This window comes from Grampus griseus, assembly GCF_964374135.1.
Source record: "Grampus griseus genome assembly, chromosome: 18".
Lineage (NCBI taxonomy): Eukaryota > Metazoa > Chordata > Mammalia > Artiodactyla > Delphinidae > Grampus > Grampus griseus.
This window is the reverse complement of record NC_139012.1, coordinates 65,454,121-65,481,048: the sequence shown is the minus strand read 5'-3', so window position 1 is coordinate 65,481,048 and position 26,928 is coordinate 65,454,121.

Below are 26,928 nucleotides of genomic sequence, written 5' to 3'. Positions count from 1 at the left end.
ACATGACACAGTCAGTGAGGAAGGGCTGACCGCTGTAGCATACCCACATCACCAAAGTTAGGGGCAACAAGAACAGTCTGTTCCTGTGGGGTCCCGGCTTTCGCTTGTAGTTTCTTGTTTGCTTCTGATCTTCTCCTCCTGACTGCCTGCTGTGTGTGCCTTGAGTTCCATATCAGATCCAGAGACAGAGCCTTAAAGAGATGACTTAACCAAAACCCACGTTTGCTTAAGCCAATTCTCTGTTATATGTCTATTTAATTTGGTTAAATCCGAGGCAGTGAATCGCCAAGATACTGCAGCCTTTGATCGCTGTTGCACAGCATGGTAGGAGCACTAGATTTAGGGGAGAAAATGAATTTTGATACTTACCATTTATCACGTACATGGCTTTGACAAGCCACGTAACTTCTGTTTCTTCATGAATGGAGTGGAGCTCAGAGGTTTGTGGGGATTAAATTGGATAGAGGTATTTATGGTGCTTTCAAACTATAGTGCCGTAGCATTGTTAAGGGATTAGGTCCTGTATTAGTCAGAATAACTGATGTTAGCTGATGTAACAAACAAACCCTAAACCAGGGGTTTAAGAAAGTAAAGGTCTATTTCTTGCTCATGACAGTGCCCAATGCAGGTTGGTGGGATGGGAAGTAGGTGGGTGGACTTTGCTGCTAGCTGTCGTGTAACGACCCAGGCTCCTTCCTTTACGTTGCTCTACCTTCTTCTAATGCCTTGTCCTCAACCAAGGAAAGAGGTAAAATATGGGGAAACGTATCTGCTCTTAACTGCCTTGGCTGGAAAGTGACTCACACACCAGGGGGTTGGAAGCAGCATTCTGGCTGTGCCCATGAAGAAGAGGACAGCATAGCTATTGGTGAACGCTAGAATTCCCTGCTACAGAGCCTGACAGTGTTAATGATTGTATCCCTCCATGGAGAAATTATTTCATGCTTCTTACGCTCTGTTTAAAGTCAAATGCCATTAGGAAAGACACACTCTCTTTGACCATCGCCGTCAGAGATCAAGTTGAACAAGCTGCTTTGAATGTTCAATAAATACATTCAATCTTTCAATGCAAATTTTAGGCAACGGATCATAAAGAAAGAAGTTTATTTTGGAGCTGCTGAATAAAATAGAAAAAAAGAAGAAGAACCCCCTGATTGAAAGATGGCCATCAGTATTTATGTATGTCAATCACATAGCCAGGTCCTTTGCTTCCTCTTACACTTAGGATTGACTAGTATGCCAGTGCACGTCAGTCACGGCCGACGCTAAAACTGCTCAGTGGCTAAGGTTTGCTATTTCCTGTTCATGCTTTATGTCAAACACAGTTGCAGAGGGCTCTGCTGATCTTCATCACTCATGGGGCCAGCACCCCTCTCTACACGTGCTCCTATAATCACGCGGGCAGGAGAAGAGGAGAAGCTCTTAAAGTTTCTCCCTGGAAGAAGCAGACCTCACTTCTGCTCGCATTTCATTAGCCGAAAAGGTCGTGTGACCACGCCAACCTTCAAAGGAAGCAGAACATGACCCAGTAGGAAGGATGCATTGGTACCTGGGTCAATGGTTTTCGCTCACACCCTCTCTGTCTCTTATTCCTTGTTGGGAGGAAAAGCAAGTGAATGAAGACAGGGTGAATGGAGAGACAAACAGAAATATTTTGTCTAGTGATCTGGAGGCATGTCAAACTATGTTGATAGAAAAACATAATCTGCATCATCAAACAGAACTTACAAATGATGTTGAAGTCGTGTTGCCCTTGAATCCAGAGCCAAAGCTGTATACAACCCTAAAGTTTTTGTTTGTTTGTTTTTTGTTTTTACGCAGGCCTCTCACTGTTGTGGCCTCTCCCGTTGCGGAGCACAGGCTCCAGACGCGCAGGCTTAGCGGCCATGGCTCACGGGCCCAGCCGCTCCGCGGCATGTGGGATCTTCCCGGACCGGGGCACGAATCGGCATCCCCTACCTCGGCAGGCGGACTCTCAACCACTGCGCCACCAGGGAAGCCCAACCCTAACGTTATTTTAAACAACAACATGGATGAACCTCAGAAGATGTATGCTAAGCGAAAGAAGCTAGATGCAAAAGACCACATACTGCATGGCCCCATTGATATGAGATTTTAGAAAAGGCAAAACAATGGTGTCAGAAAGGAGATTAGCGGCTGCTGAGGACTGGTGTGTGGGTGGAGAGGACTGACTGCAAAGGGACATGAGGACACTTCTTAAGGTGATGGAAATATTATATATCATGATTGTGCTGGTGGTACCATCACTATATGCATTTGTGAAACTTATCAGATTGTACTCTTAAAACTGACAAGTAGGGCTTCCCTGGTGGCGCAGTGGTTGAGAGTCCGCCTGCCGATGCAGGGGACGCGGGTTCGTGCCCCGGTCCGGGAAGATCCCACATGGCGCGGAGCGGCTGGGCCCGTGAGCCATGGCCGCTGAGCCTGCGCGTCCGGAGCCTGTGCTCCACAACGGGAGAGGCCACAACAGTGAGAGGCCCGCATACCGCAAAACAAAAAAAAACAAAAAAAAAACAAAAAAAACCTGAGCAGTTGTATTGTGCTTAGACTGTATGTCAGTACAAAGCCGGTGCTTTAGAGACCTTATGGTGCATCATCTGTAAACTTTGTTTTAAACTTAGGTTTGTATTTGAACCGTGTGTTCTTGAAAACTTACACGAAGTGTTTTCTTGAGGATAAACATGTTATTCTCTTTGTTTCAATTAATATGACTATGGGGAATCTAGTAGTTCCTGACTGCACAAATGAAGAGTCCATGAAACCCTAATTGATCGCTCTGTCCAGTGCTTCCTTCTGAAATAAAATCATCCAAGGGGTTGTTGACATTGTTTTTATTCCTAGGCTGTCCCATTTGAAGTAGTGTAACTACAGCTGTGGACAGAACCAACAGACAAGAGAGCAGTGTCTCAGACGTTGGCAGAAGTCTGCGGGTTGGGCCTCAAGGTAGCCTGTGGCCTGAGGTATGATTTGGCTTCAGAGCTCTTCCTAAATACAGTGCTCCATATCAGAAAACAGAGCAAAATAAAAAACTAAAACCTCTTCCTCGCAGAGTATAAAATACACAGCACAAGTCCACAGGAAGAGCACAGATCCTCCAAGTTCCTTCTCCCAAACAGGGGCCTTTTCAACTTTTTATCAAGGCTATTGAGACCAGGATGATGAAAATTAGAGGAAGTGCAGGAAAGAAAAACGGAGACAAGAGGGGGTCCAAGGTGGACCGTGTTCTCTAGACTTGCCTTCTCTCCCAGCGGTAGCAGGCCCTGACTCCCCTTAACCGAGTTCTTCCCCCACGTGAGAACCTGCCTGCAGCTTAGCTCTGAGCAGGAGACCCCAACAGGAGCTGCAGGCAGAAGCCATGGGAGAAAAGGCACCAGCTGTCACTAGCGGGGTGACGTTTGATGGTATGATAAGCCCATGCGGTAGAGTGAAGGAAGGATAAAGAGAGAGCAGAGAGGGATCAGAACAGGCTATCAGAGCAGAAGCAGAGGCAGCGGTAGACAGTTGAAGAACGATGGGCACCAGAGTTACTTTTATCCTACACAACGTCCAACTTTTGGTGGGACATGAGTGGGCAGCAGCTGCTGACTGATTTCCTGTGCTTTTCTCAATTCCCTGCACATCTATCTACCACGGTTTGCATCCTTTCTTCTTTACTCCAGCTCTTTTCCATCTGTGTCAGTTCTTCCGGTTTTACAAATCAACTGATATCTTTTTCTTCTCAAGTTCAGACCTCCCAGCTCTGTGGTTGGCCTCTCTTACGTGACACAAGTTAAAGGTCCTAATCTTTATTTTTGTGCCAAATCAGGTGACTGGTGGCCCAATGACAGCAATTTCCACCTTTGCACTTACTGTTAGTACCTCTCCCTCGCCAATTGATTGCATTTATTTGTGCATCTCTTGAACTCTGCTTGAAGGTGAAGATCACTTCTTACATCTTTTTACCCAAACAGCGCTGTAAATTTGACATAATAGGTGTGAAATACAGAACTGTTGCTTTTATTTAATTTTTCTTGGAGTAACAAAGATCTGGAATTCTCTGGCAAATCAGTTTGTCTAGAAACCAGTGGTATCTCTAGGTTTCCCTAGAAAATATCAGTACCACTATACTTAAGCTATTTTATATGGTGATCTTTAATATTTCAACAAATTCCCACCTAACTCTATGCTAGAGACCCCAGGGTCCTTCCAGATACTTCCAAGAAGGTCCAGAATTTAACAAATAAGATTAGTTTTAATTTATTGAAGATTAGAACAAGATGGAATCTTAAAGATGAGCACATTCAACTCTTTAATATCACGAAGGAGAAAACTGCATCCCTGGGATTTCACTGACTTTGCCTAAAACCCTACAGCCAGTTAATGGCCGAAATGAGTCTTAAACCAAGATTTACTAATGTTTATTCTTTTCTGTTTATCATGACAGGAGGCCTCTTCTCTACTTAATTTTTAAAATAAAATAAATGCGTGGAAATTTTAACAGGAGTGGGGAGTCTTACTGAAAAACCAGTGACAACTTGGCACAGGGGTTTTCAGGTAGGATTTTCTTCAGCATCACTGGTGGGCTTTGTAAAAGAGACTGATTCCCAAGTCCCCCTTCAATCAGCAGGATAAAAACTCTCCAGGTAGACCCAGAAATGTGTACTATAAGAATAGTTATTATTGATTCTGATGAACCTCAGTTAAGAGCCACTGAAAGTAGGAGAAACTGGACTTCGATTTCAATGGCTCTGAAATGGAATCTGAGAGATTCTACTTGCTGTGTGATCCTGAGCCAGTTGCCTAACCTCTCTGAGCTTCATGTTTCTCATCTGTAAAAAAGGAGATGACAGTGGTAGCTCTATAGAGTTAACGACATGAAACACTTAGCACAGTTCCTAGCACAGAATACACACTGTTTTTACATGGCATCTTGGAAATTCTCATATTCTTCTCTAAGAAGAGATCACATTTGCCCTAGTAGTTGAAGGCATGGGTTCCAAGATCAGAGAAACCTGAGTTCCAAGCCCACCTCTGCCATTTAATGTTTATATAGCTTTGGAAAAATTACTCAAATTGTCTACGTCTGAGTGTTTTCTTCTGCATGGGTTAACAATAGCATAGTGGTTGGCACATGCCAAAAAAAACACCCCTATATTATTATTACCATTATTATTACTATTATTACCACTCTATTCTGACACCTAATATACAGATTTTACCAGCTGAAGGCTCTTCATTTTATTGTGACTAAATGGGACTAGCTATTCAGGTGCTGAATAAGACACCGTAAGATGGCATAAATCCACCATTAGAAGCTGTTTTACGGTGCGCTTATATTTTTATTGACATAATTTACATACAATTGAATGTGCAGGTATTCACTGTACAGATAAATTAGTTCTGAAAAATGCAAACACTCATTTAATTCACTTGTCTGTCAGGTATGGAACTATTGTTTTCACTCCAGAAAGTTCCCACACGCCCCTTCCCAGTCAAGCCCACCTCTCCGCCCGTGAAGAGACAGCTACCATCCGGATTGCTCTCATGATGGAGTAGCCTGACGTTTCTGGAATATTTTCCGTCATGTTTTCAAAATCTTCCGCTTTGTTGCCTGTATCGATAGTTTACTCCTGAATACACTTTGTTATTGTAGTATCGTTAATTTACAATGTTGTGTTCATTTCTGCTGTACAGCTGAATACACTTTTAATTATTTAATAGGTGAAAGATTACTTCACTCGCTGCACTCATTCTGTAAGTGCTATACTAGAGAAATAACTTACATGATCAACTTTTAAAAAAGAAGTAGTAAGGATTATAGACACAACATTGCTGATGCAGAACTCTTTTAACAGCTGGTGGCAGGAATAAAACCGAAACATGATAACTGTAAAATCTGGATTCGGCCATTTTGTCACCTCCGTGGGGAAAAGGTAGACCAGTCCTGGCTTGAGAGCTTTACTCCGGTCTGATGTTTTCGTGGAGAGATCTGAACATTAAAATGGGGCACTGCCAGGGTCACAAAATGCCTTCAAAGTGTTTTCAAAGTTAGGAGGCACCACGTTTGAAAAATTCCCTAGAGCAGCGATGTCCAATGTGCATGGTTCCACAGGCACAACCGGAAAGCAGTGTATTAGGTCTTCCACATTTATCTAAAAATAAGAAAGATGTTGAGCTTTACTAACACGTATGATGTGGATTGCCACGGCTCCTTGTGTCCATGGTGAGAAGTCAGGTGAGGGAGGAAGAGGAGGTCCACCAGCATCCTCCTGGCGCTCTTAGCACTTTTCAGTGTATGGCATTTACGTGAGCCCTTGTGGAAAGGACTTAAGGATGATATCATCTAGTTTTTTGTTTTGTTTTGTTTTGTTTTTGCAGTACGCGGGCCTCTCACTGTTGTGGCCTCTCCCGTTGCGGAGCACAGGCTCCGGACGCGCAGGCTCAGCGGCCATGGCTCACGGGCCCAGCCGCTCCGCGCCATGTGGGATCTTCCCGGACCGGGGCACGAACCCGCGTCCCCTGCATCGGCAGGCGGACTCTCAACCACTGCGCCACCGGGGAAGCCCCATCTAGTTTTAATTAAATCAACCATCACAAAATATGGGCTTAAAATTAATCCTGCAAAGAGCTCACAATGAAAGATAACACGGTAAAGTAAGCACCAGCGAGGATGGCAGCGTTGACCTTTCTCTTCCTGGGAAGTTCTTTGTCAACTGCACTGTGAACTTAAGACACTAATAGTCTCATCACCCCTGAGAAGCATTGGGCAGAAAACATTTGAAATTATCAAGAAGACTATTTGAAACAGGGACTCAATTTCATTATCATTAAAGATAAGCTTTGGCTGAGCTTATGCTGAGCCCGTCTGTTAACTCACGGTAACATGAAGCCATCATGGTTAGCGAGACATTTAAAAGTATTGCCGATTTTATCTTCATCTTTCAAGTGCTCTTTTTTTAGGACATTCTGGTTCTACCTTTGTATATGTTTTAATATATATACTATTTCGTATGTTAGGTAATTTCTGAATAAATATACATGTATTGGAGGTATTCAAATATTTTACCACAAGAATGAACCATCTAGTGTAATGCAACATGAAGCTACTTCTGTGTGTCCTCTCCCCTGTGAAGTACTTTTTATCTCTGAATTACAAAGTGAAGAGCGATGAACTTAGGGATACGTGGGATCAAGTTCACTACGTTCTAATGACGTGTGGTCTGGTCTCACGAAGCTGCTTCGCCCCGTAGTTGTGCTTCTGGAATGTGGTCAGACGAAATGTATATTACATTTAAAGAATATAGTGCCTTCCAAAGTAATGCAAAACACCCTTTTTTTGGACTATTCTTCCAGAAATTTGCATATTCCCTTACTACCTGGATGTGTTGAACACTTACTACCAGGTTCCTTAATGTCCACAATCATGTAGGTTCACGCAACTATGTTTTGCTATTTTGAATCTTGAATTTATTCGACCCCCATGAGCTTGCTTACTGTTTGACTGGACTGTTTAATGAGTGGGAAGCGAAAAAAAAATAGAAAAGAGAGAAAGAGAAAAGTAGAAGCTTCTAAATATCAGAAGTGAAACTGGGATTCTTCTTAGGCAACTAATCGTAGTATCTGCTACCGTAATAATCCTCTGCTTTGTGTAGCGCTTTTCTTCCAAAGAATGTAAAACACTTTATAGACAGCTTGAGATCACGTGATGAAACCACATCCAAACCAGGAAGACGTTAGCTCCTGGTTAATTTTTATGGATAAATGCCTTTGGGACTTATACCTGAGGTCAGGGTTTAATTACTCATCTAAGAAATGAGAGGGGAATTTTGATGGGAAGAGGAAAAAATAAAAAAGAGAGAAATAGGACAGCAGAAAGAGCGATAGCAAACGTCACTGGTTATTTTCCAGTTAACTTTGTTTTCTTCTGTCACTTACCACCTCTGCGAAATTTAATTGGTTTTCATCAGGTGGTGGCCAGATCCCAGTTTGGTGATTACCTTCCGCCTGCTCAGAGTGTTCCTAGCAGTTTCAATTTTCTCTCTTTCTTAAGTTGCTTGTGCTGCTACTTGGTGGAACTGTGTTTATGTGAGGGACAAAGCATTTGCTGAGAAATATTTTTCGTGTGCCCACATTATAGACTAAACATTCCCAATACATGTGCTTGAGACCTTCTCATAAACATTCCTCAAATGTCCTTATTCTATAACGTGTAGATGAGCATATCCTTAAAAATACTTTCTAGTTTTGGCCATGAAATGATTTATTTCTACATAACAGATGCTTTTCTGATAAAGCTCCTTGACTCACCATTTTTAGAAGGCAGCCCATGCTGGATTTAACTGCCCCTGTTGATATGCTGTTTCGTAGATCTAGTCTATTTTTTCTTGCGTTATATGTTTAGTCTACCTGATTAGTTTGCAATCTCTCAAGGACAGCAGCTGTGCTCATTGCTTCCTTTGGCGGTATTTACTCAGTGGAAGCATTTTCTCCACTACTGTGATCATAAGCTAGAGTTCCCCCACCCACCCCCAATTTTCAGGAGGCATGCGGAGCCTCGCGTACAGGGTCCATTTAGATGGCAGTGTAGAGCTTATGCTTATGATTTACTCATTCGTTCAACTAATATTTTTGATCTCCTACTACCTGCCAGAAGCTATTTTAAACTCAACAGTAAACAGACAAGAATTTCTGACCTCATGTGGCTGGCATTTCAGTGAGGGCAAAACAGATGATAAACAAAATAAACAGGGAAAATATTGAGTAAGTTAGCTAGTTCTAAATACCAAAAGGAATAAAACACCTAAAAGGTAGCATCTGGATATAGACCAAGAAAATGAGGGAGTAATCCATGGAACAATCTGGAAGGAAAACGGTCCCTGCAGGGGAGAGAAAGTGCACTAAGGCGGGAGCAGGAATAGTTTGTTCAAGGAAGAACAAAGAGGCCGTCAGGCAGTAGCAGAGTGAGCATCTGGGAAAGCAGTGGGAGGAGAACTCAGAAACGTACTGGGTCCAGCAGTGCAGGGGCTTGTGGGTTACTGAAGAGATCTTACTTTTACTCTGAGGAGAAGGAAAGCTATTTGTTTACTAGGGCTGCTGTACCAAGTCACCACAAACTGGGTGATTTAGGCAACAGAAATTGACTGTCTCACCATCCTGGAGGCTAGAAGTTCAAAATCAAGGTGTTGGCAGGGTCGATTCCTCCTGAGGGAGAATCTGGAGCAAGCCTCTCTCCTTGGCTTGTAGATGGCCGTCTTCATGTTCACATGACATTCTCCCTGTATTTGAGTCTGTGTCCAAATTTCCCTTTTTAATAAGGACACCGGTCGTGTTGGATTACGGCCCACCCTCATGACCTCATTTTAAGTTGGTAAAGACCCTATCTCCAAATAAGGTCATGCTCTGAATTACAAGAGTTGAGGATTTCAACATAAGAATTTTGGAGGGACACAGTTCAATCCATAACAGAAGCTACTGCAGGTCGTGGAGTACAGCAGTACAGGGGCTAACTCTACTTAAAAGAATCGCTTGGGCTTCCCTGGTGGCGCAGTGGTTGAGAGTCCGCCTGCTGATGCGGGGGACACGGGTTCGTGCCCCGGTCTGGGAAGATCCCACATGCCGCGGAGCGGCTGGGCCCGTGAGCCATGGCCGCTGAGCCTGCGCGTCCGGAGCCTGTGCCCCACAACGGGAGAGGCCACAACAGTGAGAGGCCTGCGTACCGCAAAAAAAAAAAAAAAAATTTCTACCTTAAAGGAAGAGATTAATATAAGGAAGTGAAAGGGTTTATATCAAAGTTGCAACATGTAGGAAACATCCAGTACACTCTTCCTGGATTACAGAAGCCAAGCCCCACCCACGTCAGTCTAATCATCTTCTAGGCTTTAAAGTTATCAGTCAATGTTTTCCAAAGGTGCTTTTCGGAACCTATGTAATTAAAAAGATTTTAAAGTAGCCATACTTTAAAGAAGCCCTGCTCTTCATCATGTCTTTGAAAAGTGAGGCAAGATCTTGGTGGTCTGAGCACTGTAGCTGTACAATAATCGAGCACAGTCCCAGTATGATAAAATAAGCAGGTCAGCCCCTTTAGGGGCCATAAGACGATGTGGCTTTTGTGAAACAAACCTGTATGTTTAACGAGAGGGCCTACATCAGTCTCTGCTACTGAAGATGTTTACTATTAGTGATTCTTGCTATGGAGGGACTAAATGTTTCCCCACTTCCCCAGCCCTAGGGAACAATTGCTCCATGTAAGTTACAACCAGTACATTTGTTGGCTGAGCAGAAGAATGGAGTTTGGTGTTTTGGGAGAGGCCACCGCAGGTATAGCTCAGTTATAGGAACGGCAGTGATACATCCTGAGGAGGGTGGGATTGAGCGCAGGCAGAAAGCATCTCTCTGAACCACAAGGATGGAGTCCTTCTCTAATGTTGACATCATAAATGGTCAAGGATGGGCAGGGTCCCCAAAGTCAGCAGACTCATCCAAAATTAAACCATCCTAGGAAAACAATCAATCATTTTGTTTTTAAAAAATGACTCCAGAGAAGGTCATTACAATGGCGGCCAAGGTTGGGCTCCTAAGCAAAAGTAATTTTTCTTGCCTCTAACTTGGATGATTTTCTTTTCCTTTAAGATACCTTTTAAAAGTCATATATCATACCAATAACAAATCAACATTGACTTTTATAGGATGAGAGGCAGATTCATGGATTTTAGTTTTACATAGACATTTACTTTTCAGATAATTTGAAACTTGAGAATTTAACAAATTAGCTCATTTCATCTAAGAACTAATGGTCTTTCTCTGAGTCATTCACAACTGAGGGATTAAAGAAAACATCTTCTTGGTATATTAGTCACGGAGGAGCCTTGACTTAGCTTGGAGAATGTTTATGGGAATGATAAGTAGTTTTTCAGTTTCAGATTTCTAGTGTGCTCATTTCCTTTTATGAGTAAACCAGTCATGAGTTTGGAAAGATGAGCGTCAACATGAATGCAACTTACTGATTTGGTGGTTATTTGAACAAGAATCTATGTAATTCAGCAGATATCAGGAGCCTTACATGAAGTTCTAACAGTTTATGTGAACTTTAGTCATGAAAACATCTATAATATGGGTAATGAAATACCGGGAAAACTATTTGGAGACAATTTTCCATGGATCTCTTGGGTTTCTGCAAGTCTTGTGAGTCGAGACGCTGACTGGCTTTGCTCTGGACTATCTTTTCCAGGATGCTTTTATATCAACAGCCTTGGAAGACAGACACTTCTCCTCCCAGAGCAAAGGGCAGGCTTGTTTATAACATTGGAGGATGGAGATAGTGTCTCCTTCCTGAGTAAGGATAGGCGTGCTTATTGCTCAGTATAATAAAGGTAGTACCTCCTTTGGAGCAAAGGGAAGGCATGATTACTGCCCATTATAAAAAAAAATCTGGGTTCCTTAAGCTCAGGGCTCCTCCCCTGTAATGCAAACCTCTGTGTGTGCAGGTGTCCCCTGTCCTTCTTTGTGTTTCCTGGGAGCATTGAGTCTCGGGGGAACAACAAGGAAATGCTGATATTCTTACTACCACTACTGCTGTGAGTCATAACGTCCTCTGTCTCTGATTTAGGCATCTCATGTCTTCTGCCAGCGTCTGGCAGACTGTGACAGGCTGACTCCTTAGCTTGCAAGTAGGGTAAAATCTCAGACCTGACACAGTTCTTTGGTTTTTGTTTTTTTATAAATTTATTTATTTAATTTATTTGGCTGCATTGGATCTTCATTGCTGTGCGTGGGCTTTCTCTAGTTGCAGCCAGCAGGGGCTACTCTTCATTGCGGTGCGCGGGCTTCTCATTGCAGTGGCTTCTCTTGTTGCAGAGCACAGGCTCTAGGCACGCAGGCTTCGGTAGTTGTGGCTCACGGGCTCTAGAGTGCAGGCTCAGTAGTTGTGGCTCACGGGCTTAGTTGCTCTGCGGCGTGTGAGATCTCCCCAGACCAGGGCTCAAACCCGTATCCCCTGCAATGGCAGGCGGATTCTTAACCATTGCACCACCAGGGAAGCCCCCGACACAGTTTTGACAGTCACATTGATATGCATTGGAAAGGTATTGTGTGTGTGTGTGTGTGTGTGTGTGTGTGTGTGTGTGTGTGTGTGAGAGAGAGAGAGAGAGAGAGAGAGAGAGACCTTCCATGTAAATGAGTTGGTTTAGAATTTCTGATAAACTAGCAAAATAACTAAAAATTTTTAAAAGGCTGTCTCCACCACTGTTACATTTTAAAGCTGGTGGTTATCCCCTAGATTGTAGATTCTTAACAGGAAGGAACTATGCCTTCATTTCTGAAGTCACAGCTCCTTGCTCTGTGCCTGACGCATAGTAGGTATTCAGTAAGTATTTGTGGAACCAAAGTTAAATAAAGCACACCACTATAGAGTGTTCTTATATTGCACAGTCTCTTTTAATAAGTTCATCTGATAATTATTAAGCTTTACTCTTGAAAAGGGGTGTTACTAATATTTTGAGTATTAAATCATACAAATGTGCATTTTACTATAATTTTATCAAAAACTAGTTTTTCTTTAAAGGCTGGTTATCAAGCTGCTCTGCATTTTCTAATGTGTTCTGACTATATCCAGCCTCATGGAACAGAGCAGAGTTGGCGAGTTAAGATATTTTGCTTCTCATCATTGGACAAAATGAGGTTGAAAATCATTTTCAACCTCTGTGATCCTACGGTACTGATCTCCTATCTTTCTCCCATGAATCTAAAGAGTATTAATATTCATTTCAAAGTCATTCTCTTTGTAAGTCACATTTTCTGGGATTCCTTTTCTCTCTTTAGGAAGGCACACCTGTCTCTGCCTGGAGATGGAAAAATGTAAACAAAAAAATAACTCACCAGGAGGGAAAAGCGGTGCAAGTCCTAAGCCTATGGTTATTTGTGCATCTGGGGCTGGGATTCTCTCTCACAGTCTATTCCAGACAGTTTATCTGAGCCCAGGTGGGTCAGGCGTTCTTTGGGTCTGGGGCCGGGATGGAGTGCAAAGCTGGAGCTGAAGACTGGGAACTCTCCTTATAAAGTTCCCATTACCATCCTTGGAATAGAGCAAGGATTACTTTACTCTAAACAACTAGTATTAAAAATATTGCTGTGAATGAAAAATTCAGTTTAATGGTTGAAAACATGAGGCTTAGAGTTGGGCAGATCTCCTGTCTGGCCTGGGAATGAAACCCGCGCCCCAGAGCTGAGTGGGGGTGAAATGTCATCGTATCTGGCGTGGCCCCAGTGCTGTGACTGCCCTGTGGAGAAGGGTTCAGAAATCTTAATTATAGCAACTGCTATTTCACCTAGTATTTGTATGCCAGGTAGGCAGGCCAGAAAGAAACACATTTGCCTTTCCGTTGGCATGGGGTGGGGGGGGAATGGGGCGGAGGGTTGGGTCCGGTGAGGAACTGGGGCAGAAAACGAAATAGCAGGTGTGAATAGATCTCCTGTTAGAGAAGGTTCTGGCGAAGGTGATGTCTCTGCATCCGAAGGTCCTGGGTTTTTTTCTGTGTTTTGATTTTTGTCACAGGTGCTTGGGAGACAATAACTCTCATAAAGAGTCATCACTCCACAGGTGTTTTGAATCAGAAAATAATGAAGAATAGGACCCAGTTTCTGGCCTCAGAATCTCCTACAGTCCATTCAAAGGTCTTTCATAAACGGTATCTTAAATAGGGATCAGGGCACTAATTCTATTAGAACTGAATATTTCTCTTCTTAGAAAAGTGCATGGTACCTTTTCTGGCTGAAATCTAACTTGAATGTGCCGCCGAACACTTTCTGCAACAAACTATGATGTAGAAAATCTGTCCCCAAATTCTGCGGAGGAACGAGGCATCACCTAGTGTGCAGAGACGGACTCGTCTGAACGAGGTTAATCTCCAGAGCTTGTTTAGTTCAAAATACTCTGTATTCGTTAATTCCTTGTCATTTGTGACACACAGAGAGAAAAAGCATGTGCACATCTGCGTGTGTGCATGTACCTGCGTGTGTGACACAGAAGAGGAAAACTGAAGGGGGAAACATGACCGAAGCTTGATGTTAAAAGGAACACTGAGTCAATGTTATTCTAGGCAGCACACACACATTTCAACTTAGAAACTGGCAAGTTGGTTGTATTTTTCAGATGCGCAAAGTGCATACTTTCAGAATGATGGAAGACTATTTCAGCATGATATTTAATAAGTCTTTTATATTGATGACAAAATGCCAGGCTCGACCAGACTGAGCCGAGCTACCACCATTCGATCTGGGGCAACCACTTTCTCAAGGGACCAAGACGCTCCCTGGTGAGCCAGACCGCACTCCGGGGGAGAGACGTTTTATTTATTTTGTGGATGAAACGATACGGCATACGCCACGGGTCTAGTTGACTTTCTGCCTGGTTTCACTGCCGACTGTCTGGACCAACTTCACTATTCCTCTGTCAAAGAGCATCCCCTGCCAGCCAGCCCTCACAGCGCACGCCTGAGTCAGGAGCCAGCAACTCAGGTTTCAAAGTGACTTAGACAACTTACTGATGCCTTGGTCCCCAGTTTCCTATCTGTGAGACAGTTTTGCTTGCCCCGCTACATTTAAGAAGACGTTGAGAGAGTTCTACAATGTCTCTGGGTCCATCTGAGCTCCTTCCAAGAATGACAACTGTTGGGGGCCGCTTTTAGGGTGGTTGCCTTCCCCAAACCACACTCCTCTGAGAACTGCCTCTCCCCCCAGCAGCCCTGGGCCCCAGCAGCTGGCTCGCTTGACGTGTTGCTGAGCTCCTGGCCAGAGTTAGTGGAACCAAGGGTGGACGAGAGGAGGTGCCCTCTAGGAAGCCGACCCTCAGAAATCTGGAAAGGGAACCTAGAACCTGGCTCATTTGGTTGGGAGCCGTGGCCGCTGAGCCTGCACGTCTGGAGCCTGTGCTCCGCAGCGGGAGAGGCCACAGAAGTGAGAGGCCCGCGTACCACACACACACACACACAAAAATCCCTTCACTAAACAAAACAACACACATCAGCTTCCTGCTTGTTCCTCGGCATCCTTGTCTGTTAGGGTTAAGTCCATTTATTCAACATTAACGTGAAACTGAGCAGAACTTGAAAGCAGAGCCCAGAACTGAGCCATTAGCAGAGTTTTTATTTTTCTTAGCACGTTGAAAGATGACCCATCTCAAAGCATGTGCTGGGTTTTGACTCCTGTCCATACACAGGTGGACCCTGGCTCCATTCACCAGCTGCGGCCGCCCCACGTCACTAGGTGAAATGTGCATGTCGTTCACAGCACAGTTGGCCCATTCCAGATATACTGTCAAGGGCATCAAATGAGCCAGAAGAATTTGGGGCTGAGACCAGACGCCGTCCACCACCACTGTCCAGTGGTCCCTGGAGGTGTGAGAAGCCAAGTCATTTCTGTTCACAGAGAATCAGAGTGAATCATGACCATTTCTGTCAGCCTGAGGTTGAAAGTGAAACCCTATTCAACCATCAAGATTTGCTCAACGGGAGGTTGGTTTCGGTGGGAAGCAGAGCACAGCATATACTCATAAGTAGTCCCAGACCTGTAGGTGGAGAGCTTTCCTTTCTGGTCCCTGGTTCAGCACATCATCAAAGAGTCTCTCTCTCTCTCTCTCCTTCATAGAAAAAGGGCCAGTACACTGTTTTAAACAGATCATTAGATGAAAAGTTGAAATACTGCTTTTAACCCCAGCTATGTGTCCTCGAGCAAATTATTGGCTTCTTTGAGTCTCAATTTCCTTGTCTTTATTTATTTTTCACTTTTTCTTCCTAGCTTTATTAAGATATAATTAACGTATAACATTGTGTAAGTTGAAAGTGTTATATTGCACTATGATTATCACCGAGTGTGAGCTAACACCTCAATCATGTCACATAATTACCATTTCTTATTTTTTTAAGGGGCATTAGACTATATCACCTCCAAGTTTCCTTCCAGGTGTAAAGATGAGCGGCTCTTCTCCTTATAGCAGAAACTCTTTGGAGTAGGGGTCGTAATTTCAACTCCTGTGGCCCCTCCCCATTGCCCCCTCCACAGTGACGGTCTTTTCTAAAGGGGGGGTGAATGTGTCATGAAAGTCTTCCTCTAAAATGCACACACTTAGGCGTCACAAACCTCAACCATTAAGCTACAAACCACCCCAACGATAAAGGCCCCTTTCCGCCGAGTAACTTCATCACAACAAGAGATTACTATCAAAAGGATGTTTGATCCTGCAACTTCCCAAGAGAGATAAGGCTTCTAAATTGATATCTATGAACTCTGTCTTTCTACAGAGGCAGACAGCTACTCATATTTCCCCACAGAAGAAGTGGGGTTAGCAGGAAAATAAGAGTGTGTTTCAACTCCTTTTCAGTGGAATTTATGGGTAAACCGAGGGGATTCACCTTGCGTTTTTTTTTTTTTTATTTTTATTGGGGTAGAGTTGATTTACAATGTTGTGTTAGTTTCAGGTGTACAGCAAAGTGAATCAGTTATAAATATACATATATCCACTCTTTTTTAGATTCTTTTCCCATATAGGTCATCACAGAGTATTGAATAGAGTTCCCTGCGCTATGCAGTAGGTCCTTACTAGTTCTCCATTTTATATATAGTGGTGTGTGTATGTCAGTCCCAATCTTCCAATTTATCCCTCCCCCCTGCCTTAACCCTGGTAATCATGTTTGTTTTCTACATCTGTGACTCTACTTCTGTTTTGTAGATAAGTTCGTTTGCACCCTTTTTTTAGATCCCGAGAGGCCAGACTCTGACTGAGGATGTCCTGATATCTGGGCATACCCCGTCTACAGCGCAGCCACAGAGAGGGTAGTTCACCTCCCCGGCCTCCCGGTCTGTTCTTCTGCTGACTCCTGCATTGTGGGTCACACAAGGGTGCTAGCAGAGGGCACTCTTGTGAGAAAAAGTGCCAGGAACTGTGCCTCCTCTAGAAATGTCACCAAGACTCCGTTATGGAACAAGAATGAGACATCCCATCGACTTCCAGGCATTTAGATTCTGCGGGCTGGCGTGCGTGGGGTGTTTGCTTGCTCTGTGCCGCCAACGCCCTTGCTGACTTTTGCAGCCACGTGAGGCTGAGCTATTATCAACGGTGCAACAGGAATAGGGCTCCTTGTTTGATGCAAAAACATTTGGCCAAAAATGCATACATCTTGGAGGATCCATGAAACTTTAAAGATAAGAAAAACCCAGTGTCTGAAATCAGAGACAGCTCTCTGGAAAACTGAGTGTGTAAGATGGTCAAATGTGACATAAATGCCAGTGATGTGTGCAGACCACACCATGTCTGCTCATTCTGTGACCTGATGAGTGTTATTTTGAACTGAAGTGACTTTGTATAAGCATGGATATTTTCCCTTTTTTCTTCTATTTTTTTAAGAAGGAAGAAAATAAATTAAACCCAGTAGTAGCCAATGAGTAAATATGTTATCTATTGTTAAAATTTATCTATAGCCGTACCCATAGAAAAATTCATGTAAGAGTGTAACTTCATAATTAATTTTAATATGTACTTTTGGATCATTTCTTTTATAATTTTCATCACAGTGATTTTTTTTTATAGAAAAGTAACATTTTTATGGCAGTCTCTGATGTCTCTATTCCCCACAGAGAACAGACACACTTGTCTCCGACTGTTAAACTTCCTTTTACTGAGTCGGTGATCACTCTGCATTGTCAATCACTGCTTGTAAGTACATCACCTTCAACAGACCATGGAGTCCTTGAAATAAAGGGACATCCCTCCCTTAGGCTTAAAATACTTAGCAATTGGTACATATGAGATATATAATAAAGAATTATTACATAAATAAGTAAATTTACCATTACAGAACCATGTTACATAATGCAAAAAATATATATCTATATCTATATCTATATCTATATATATATAATGAAGTCTCAAGTCTAATGGGCCAAAACAAAAACAGAAAAGGAAAAAACTAACTTAATTTGTAACATTCCTTTCTATCTGATGTCAATTTTGTTCTCCAATAAGCCATTGATAGGTAAAAGGCAAATGTTAAATCCCCATTGCTAGCAATGCATCATACAGAAGCAACACCATCCAAACAAAAACACATTCTTGGTCAACTTGAGTTTTCTCTCAAATATATATAAATTGAGATCCAATAAAAGGAATTTAATTCCTGTCCAGAGTAATTCAGGGAATCTTTTCTGGAGGAGATCTCTGTCAAGATGAAATAATGCAGTCTGCTTGAGCTGGGTCCAAGTATTTTAGAATGTGTTGCCCTCACCATTTTTGAAAGTCCAAAATAGAGGATCTAAAAAAAAAAATCCACAACTTTTTTTTTTCTCTGAATGGAACATTCCATTTCAGTGCAATTCATCAATTTTTTCCACCTTGCTCTTATTACTGTTTTTTTACCAGATGCCCATTTCTTTCTGTTATTTCTTTCCATGCCCATGCATCCAAGCCTGGTAACCTGAGGTTTATTTCTTTTTATTTTTTAATTGAAGTATAGTTGATTTACAATGTCGTGTTAATTACTGCTATACAGCAAAGTGATTCAGTTATACATATATATATATATATATATACACTTCTTAATATATATTCTTTTCCATTATGGTTTATCATAGGATATTGAATATAGTTTTCTGTGCTATGCAGTCGGTCCTTGTTGTTTACCCATTATATATGTAAAGGCTTACACCTGCTAACCCCAACCTCCCACGTCACCCCTCCCCCCAGCCTCCTCCTCCTCGGCAACTACCAGTCCCAGGTTTATTTTGGTGAAGCGTTCTGGCTGTGGCCAGGGTCAGAGGAAAAAAGTTAGTCTTCACTTGCAAGTTTTAAAATGCTGTTTTATGGACCATATTGAGGATTGTTTTTCTTTCTCAAAATCTTTCTAAGAGAAAAAACGTACACCATTTAGGGAGCTTCGTACTGGGAACAGTCTGCATCATGGGCTGTATTGTCTCTTCACTCTTAGGGGGCAAAGCAGGCACTGTGCTTCCCACAATCACATGATTAAGATGACCCCATTTTTGTCCTCTGCTCCAAGGTCTCTGGACTAGGAAAGAGCCTGGTGGCCTGTACAGCAAGACAAAACGTGGCAGTTTGATCGTATCCTGTATCTAGAGAAGAGCTTCAGGGAAGATGGTCTGCATAGCTCTGCATTACGCTTCACTGGAGCACAGCTCACCAGAAGCAAAGCACTAGCAAGTGACATTGTCCGGGACCCTTACCTCGAACTTTTTTCTACCGGAAAAAGGGGGATAGACTGGGGAGGGGAGGGGATGGAAGATTCTTCCCTCCATGTCTGACTTGAACATCATCCATTTATACCTCCTGGACCCCAGCATTAGTTAATGGAAGTAGGATGTGAGAAAGTAAAATGAGAACACAGACAGTCAGACAATAGAATCTCAGCCTAGGAAAGGACTTCAAAGCATTTCTGTTCTACCCGGTTACCTGCCGTTGAAATTCCTCTATAATATCTCTGCCAAGCAGTTACCTGGTGTTTAGTTAGACAGTGAATAAGACAATCCACTCAGAGTGTGGCTATCACCGTCCTCAGAAGGATGCACTGTTCTCAGGAGGACCCTGTCACCTCTTGGAGATCTAGATGTTTTGGCCATAGGTGTGACTTTTCTGACCTCAGGCATTTTGTGTTGATCTGGTTAGATCGTTGGTCAGAATGCAGGGTCACAGCTTCCATCGTTAGGTCTCATGACACTAGGAGGCTTATTTGTTTATTTTGCAAGGAGAGCCCAAGAGGAGATGAAAAAACCCCCAAATGTTCTGCAAGCCCTTTCGCTTCCCAAACATGGTAGCCAGCACTTCCACTGGCTCTGTTTAAGGGTTTCTTTCCCTTTGCTGTGTGTGACCATGCCTAGCCACCCAAGGAACAGCCTGCTATATGCTCTGACCTGTGCTCTGATCTTTCCTGAGGGATAGTTTATCGCACCAGACATCTCGGCAGTCTGGTTCAGGCCACAGATTCGGACCCCTGGATTTCCCTTCCGGATGCTAATTTTGCCGTCACACCTCAAGGACACCACTACCCATTCAAGCCCCATTGCTTCCTCTTCCTTTTGTTTATTTTCAGTCATAGAGTTTGCCAGTATGATAGTAAAATATGACCATATTCATGTATTCTTTACTTCTAAAGAATTGAATGAAAATAAAGTGAGCCATTGCCTTCTTCTAAGGCGCTGAGGACCTTTTGGTCAATAACCATTACTAAGCTCTCATTATATGCCAGAAGTCAACTTGATATTTTTTTCTAATCCCATCATTGTTTTGAAATACATATTTTGAAATTGACCCTGAAATTGACAGATCTTTTAATCTTTTTTTTTTTCTTTTTTTTTTTTGGCGATACGTGGGCCTCTCACTGCTGTGGCCTCTCCCGTTGCGGAGCACAGGCTCCGGACGCGCAGGCTCAGCAGCCATGGCTCACGGGCCCAGCCGCTCCGCGGCATGTGGGATCTTCCCGGACCGGGGCACGAACCCGTGTCCCCTGCATCGGCAGGCGGACTCTCAAACACTGCGCCACCAGGGAAGCCCCTTTTTATCTTTTTAAACATCATTTTAATGGTGTGGCTCTTCTGCTTCCTCCCATCACAATCCTTCTTGCATTTTCTGCTCCAAGAGGTGGAGGAGTAGAGTTCTGTTCTACACCAAGGAGACAGTTGGCACTCAATGAATAAAAGAGATCGTAGACCAGGGGAACACTCAGAAAATATAATTATTAAAGCAGAGATGTATGGTAGGGCTTTCAGCAACAGAGCTGCTTGAAACTCCTTCAGAAAGAAGAGCTAGAATTCCTTATCTTCCTTTTATTTTAGCATCCAGACTTCCCCTCCTGGCTCCTAAAAACCAGCTTAAGCTCCTTTCTGCTCCATAGCTTGTCGGTGACTAATCATAGTATAAATGTTCCTCTCCAGCTATAAGTAACACTGGAGATGCCAAAACTCAGAGAAGCATTAAATCACATGGAACGTTCGTATCAGTAGAACGCAGGTCCTCTAATGATCACTACCTGCTATAACAGTACGATTCAAGGATCCACCTGGAAACAGACCTCCTTATCATTTGCTGACAAAGAAGGCTAAGAAGTGCTTCTTAGCTGGAAAGACACTCAACTTATATTGTACCACTCTTGTTTTCTCCTCCCACATGGGCCGGGTACCCTGAAGGAAATACTTCTTAGATGTGTTCGGAGGTTCTGTCCATTCTTCAACCCTGAGGTGACAGTGGCAGATGGCTACCGCCCTTCTCTTAGGCACCATGATACCTAAATTACCACGTAACGATGGGACCCATTCTGATGTCAGAAGCTAATGTCCTGTGAGGCGAATGGGCTGCTTCTCAGAAGACCTGGAATAAATGAGGGGCAGTGGAAGTGGTCCCCCCACCGAGTGCAAGTAGTAAGCAGGTACATGGTGTGCAGAGAATTTAAAAGCAATGATAAGATCAACTATCTTGTTTGTGTGTGTGTGTGTGTGTGTGTGTGTGTGTGTGCGTGTGTGTGTGTGCGTGCCTGTGTTTGTATCTTTGGCTCCCAGAAGCCCCACTGAGAGTGATTTGTTTTGAATATCGATGCCTGTTCTGGTTGAGACTTTTCTTTCCCTCTTAAAGGTTTCAGCAGAGGCTGTGAAAAGGTAGAGATCAGAGCATACAACATTCCCTAAGGGACTTCTCGGAGGCTCACACTTCATGTGCCAGACTCCCTCGCTTCAGGATAAGTATTTGACATGCTTTGTTACCTGATTAAACCTGCATGTTTTTCCTTCTGGCTTATTACTGTCTGAGGCACTGTGTTGTGAAATGAAAATTACTGGCATTTGCCTGCCAAATGCAGTGATTCAGAGAATTGTGAATTAGGATTCTTTAATTACAGAGATCTGTGCCTGATAGGTTAATTTCAAAAGCAAAGTTAACCACATGTGTTCTATTTATTTTCAAACTAATTCTATTGAATTACATTTCATTTAAAAGGCCTTCTTGGTCCCCTTTTAATAAACAAAGAACAAAAGACAAATGCTTTGTTAAGATTCAATCTCATTTCACCTGGGCTACAGAATGAAGAGGAAAATTACATTCTCATGAAATAGAATTCAAACACCAGTGATTTTTATGAGATGTTTGCTTTAATAGTACTATTATTTGGTAGTATTATTCTGAACTATTTTTATATTAAATTATTTGAGAATAAATAAGGTGATTTATGGGGGGAAGACAGAAGGTTCTGTTTTAAGCTCACATGGTTTTCTCTATTTCCCATTGATGTTTAGATTTTCAAGAAATCACTATAAATGGTATCTAATTTTTAATTTTATAGACCATTTTGTTATTGTTAATAGATATTAATTTGAAACAACAGTAACAATTATTGCTACACAGTCTATGAAGGCAGCTTCTTTATTTTTATTTCTTTAATTAATTAATTTATTTATTCTTGGCTGAGTTGGGTCTTCGTTGCGTGCGGACTTTCTCTAGTTGCAGTGAGCGGGGGCTACTCTTCCTTGCGTTGCCCGGGCTTTCTCATGGCTGTGGCTTCTCTTGTTGTGGAGCACAGGCTCTAGGCGTGCGGGCTTCAGTAGTTGTGGCGCACGGGCTTAGTTGTTCCACGGCATGTGGGATCTTCCCGGACCAGGGTTCAAACCCGTGTCTCCTGCACTGGCAGGCAGATTCTTAACCACTGCGCCACCAGGGAAGCCCCAAAGACATTTACTTTTAAAGGATATATCCATTATAGTTATTTTAAGTTTTTCTTCCTTTATTAAAAGCAAGGTGTGCACATAATAGTAATTTGCAAAAGATCCAGACAGTAGAGCCCCAAATAAGAAGTTTGTCTCCCACCATCCCCATTACACAGAATCACAGACTGTTAACAGTTTCAGAATTTATTTCCTCTAGAGCTGGTTTTATATTTTATATGAGATGCCTCTATTCTTTTCAAGAACTTTTTTTTTTTTTTTAGCATATGCCCCTCTGTTACATTAACCTCCAATTTCCTAGGCTCCTCCCCAGAAGCAAAGCATCTTGGGTGCCTCTTACGCATGCTCCTGGATATTATATTATCTAGGTAATTATTTAAATGACTCTCAAGTGGAAGATAGTTTCAAAATGCTAACAACTTCTGCATTTAAATAAAATGTGAATATAAGCATGAAAATGCTGTAGGGAAAGCACAGGTTGTTTCTCCTTTTATATAATCCTTCAGGATGTCATTCCCTTGGAAAACTCTTCAGAAGTGGTGTCCCCCTCATTGCCTCTGTCCAGGGACCTCACTGTCCTTCATACACGGTGCATACACTCCTCGTCCCCAGATTATTTACACTCACAGGGAGATGCAGCTACCCCCAACTGGGTAGGAAAACCTTGCTTTGTTTGGGGGCTCCTTGTGACTCTGTTCTTTGATTCTGTGCCATGACACGCTTTGCAGGTAAACTCACCTCATACCACCAAGAGCTTGTAGTATTAAATTGATCTCACTTCTTAGGTTGGCATCCAAGATAAACTCTCCCTATACCAAATTCTAACCATTAAAATAAAGCTCAAATGTTTGGAGGGTAGTTTTAAAACTGTAACATTATTTCTTTAAAATGACCACAACACAACAAACTTTTCTGGCCTTTCACACACCTTGAATTTTGGTAACTCTTCCCAAAGCTAAATGGGAAAAAATTAAAGGCCAATATATTAGTTTATATTTACTTTTAAAACAATTATTTTATGTTTCTATAACTGATTTATAACCAGTTGATAAGAACTTCCATTTTTCTGTTGCCCTCCTGGCTGTTTTTAAGGCACTGAGGTTCTACTGAGAAGGTTCTACTGAGAAGCCTTCTAAGAAGATGTGTTGGGACCCAGTTCTTGATTTAACATAAATTCTGAGATTCCCTGCTGTTCCCTGTGAATCCTTGAGTGGATTGAGGAAAATGAGAGAAACATAATTCTAAAACAGTATAGCACGATGCTACAAACTTTCTGTGGTTTTATTTCTTTTATGTTCCCTTTAAAAACAAGGTATAGGGTCTTCCCTGGTGGCGCAGTGGCTAAGAATCCACCTGCTGATGCAGCGGACACGGGTTCGAGCCCTGGTCTGGGAAGATCTCACCCCAGACCGTGGAGTAACTAAGCCCGTGCGCCACAACTACTGAGCCTGCACTCTAGAGCCCGCGAGCCACAACTACTGAAGCCCGTGCGCCTAGAGCCCGTGCTCCACAACAAGAGAAGCCACCGCCATGAGAAGCCCGGGCACCACAATGAAGAGCAGCCCCCGCTCGCTGCAACTAGAGAAAGCCTGCGCGCAGAAACAAAGACCCAACATAGCCAATAAATAAATAAATAAATGAAAATAAAAAGTAAAAACAAGATATAATGAAAAACAACAGATTTTTTCAAAAATTGTTTTGTGATACCACCAGCCCTGCAGCCGCTCATGCAGGCACCCAGCCTTGCTCAGTAGCTGATTAGTCCTCACTTCATGAGGCAGGGTCTGGCAGCCAGTTGGGCTGGGGGCCAAACCCACCCACCAGGACACTCAGAGTAGTTGGTTGCCCCACAACAGAAGGGCCCACTCAGCCCACGTAGGGGCACCCCTAGGGCGTAGAGTTCTGGTATCCAAAGGGGAGTATGCTAAGCCTACATCTCCTACATAGGCCACTTTTCCAAGATCCAGAAACGTAATAGGCAAGATATAGAAGCAAGCTAAGTGTCCATCAACTTAAGTGTCCAGATGAATGGATAAAGAAGATGTACAATGGAATATTACTCAGCCATAAAAAAGGAATGAAACCTTGCCATTTGCAACAACATGGATGGATCTAGAGAGTATTACGCTAAGTGAAGTAAGTCAGACAGAAGAAGACAAATACAGCATGATCTCACTTGTATGAGGAATCTAAAAAACAAACAAACAAAACACAATGAGAACAGACTCATAGACACAGAGAATAAATGGTTGCCAGAAGGGAGGGGAGTGGAGGTGGGGGAATAGGTGTAGAAGATTAAGAGGTATGACCTCTAGTTATATAATGAAAAGTCACAGGGATAAAGTACACAGCATATGGTTAATAATTATTGTGACAACTTTGTATGAGGACAGATGGTTACTAGACTTACCATAGTGACCATTTCATAATGTATGCCAATGTCAAATCACTATGTAATACACCTGAAACGAACATATTAGTTATATTTCAATTTCAACTATAGTTCAATATTTGAAAATGGCTTCCACTCCTTTGCGATCTATTCACCCCCCCATTTTAATAGCCATGTTGGATGGGTTGCATGAATGAGTTCATTGTAAGGGTGGATATCGGCTCATTAATGCTGTTTAAAAATATTCACGTGCAACTTCCTGAGTTAATGGTTTCAAACATTTAAATTCGTTCGTTGGAAAATAAATAAAAAATGGAAAATCTGTGCTTTTTTGCATGTCAGACTCTGTTCTGGGCACCAAGAAGACAGACTCCCAGAGCCACAATCCTCAACAGGAAGAGTCACAGCCTGCTGGGTGAGGCAGGTCACAGACCACCAGCCCAACGTCACGATGGCTCTTGGAATAAGAGTGAGGAGGCACGAACTCTGCCTGGGATCCTGGAGAAGCTTCCACAGAGGAAATGATGGTTATCCTGCGTTATAACGAAAGACGGAGACTTTGGAGGTGAGGATGGATGTTCACGCTGAGGGAGCTGAGGGTACAGACGTCGCTTTGGTGAGTGGTCTGGTGAGGCTGGAGCGGAGAGGGAAAGGGCGAGGTCGCTGATACACCAGGCTAATGATGCCTCGTGGGTGCTAAGGGCTCACTGGAGATTTTGCAGTAGGGGAGTCAGAGCTGGCCCTCTCCCTGCTTAGGGCCAAATCAAGGAAACAGCCTGTTACTAACCTCTGCACCCCCCGAGTGCAGCAGGCACCCCAGGGGGGTTCCGGACAGGAGTGTGACGGTGTTTCTCAAATCAACAGGATGTATTTGTAGGAGAGATACCAAAATAACTCTTTCCACCCCGTCCCCGTCCCCCCAGCCCTGTCCCTCCGACAGATCCCAGCTTAGTCACAGTTATTTTCCCCAGAGCAATCCCTCCTCCTAGAACTGGGAGAGGAGGTATTCCCAGACCCTTGCTGGGAGGCTTACTGACGTCTAACCACAAAGCTGTGCAGAGCAGACAGCCCTTGAATGAGAAGGCTGCTTCCCCAGCCCACGGGCATAGCAGGAGGACGACTCTAGCCCAGACGGCCTGCGGAAGTCAGAGCAGACCTCTTAGAAAGCGGTGCTTCTTTGCTACCTCCATGCTTTACATTTTTCTCTTTGTGGAAGTTCTGTTCCTGCCCGAAGTTACTTGCAGAAGAGCAAAAGGATCTGTACAAAGATTTATGTTACAGAGGTTTTCATTGCCACTTGATGAATTTTGGCGAAACATGGAAAACAACCCTAAATTTCTAACAATGAGGAGCTGGTTAAATCAACTATGGTATATCCATGCAATGTTATACCACGCGGCCATTTTAAATGGCGGAGGAAAGAATATATAATGAGATGGTACAATGGTCTTGATTTCTAAATGCTAGAATTATGCGTGATTTCTTCTTTCGGCTTATATGCACCTACTAAATTTTCGGTAATGCATGTACACATTTTAATTAAAAGGAATGCTATTTTTGAAATCAACAGTCATTTTTTCTTTATTTTGAGGTCCAAACACTCTGGGATTCAATACCAATTTAAGGCACTATAAATATAGCAAATGCTTAAACCGGATCTTCATGTATAATTTACTGAAGGAGTCAAGTGTACATTTCGGAACAATTCAAAGCTCTAATTTGGACTGTGGTCCTGGGGACATGGTAAATCCTCAAGAGTAAAATTTAAGATGTTTCATCATCCATCCAAACCCCTTGACACACAGATTTTCTTTACGCAAGGTTGTTCA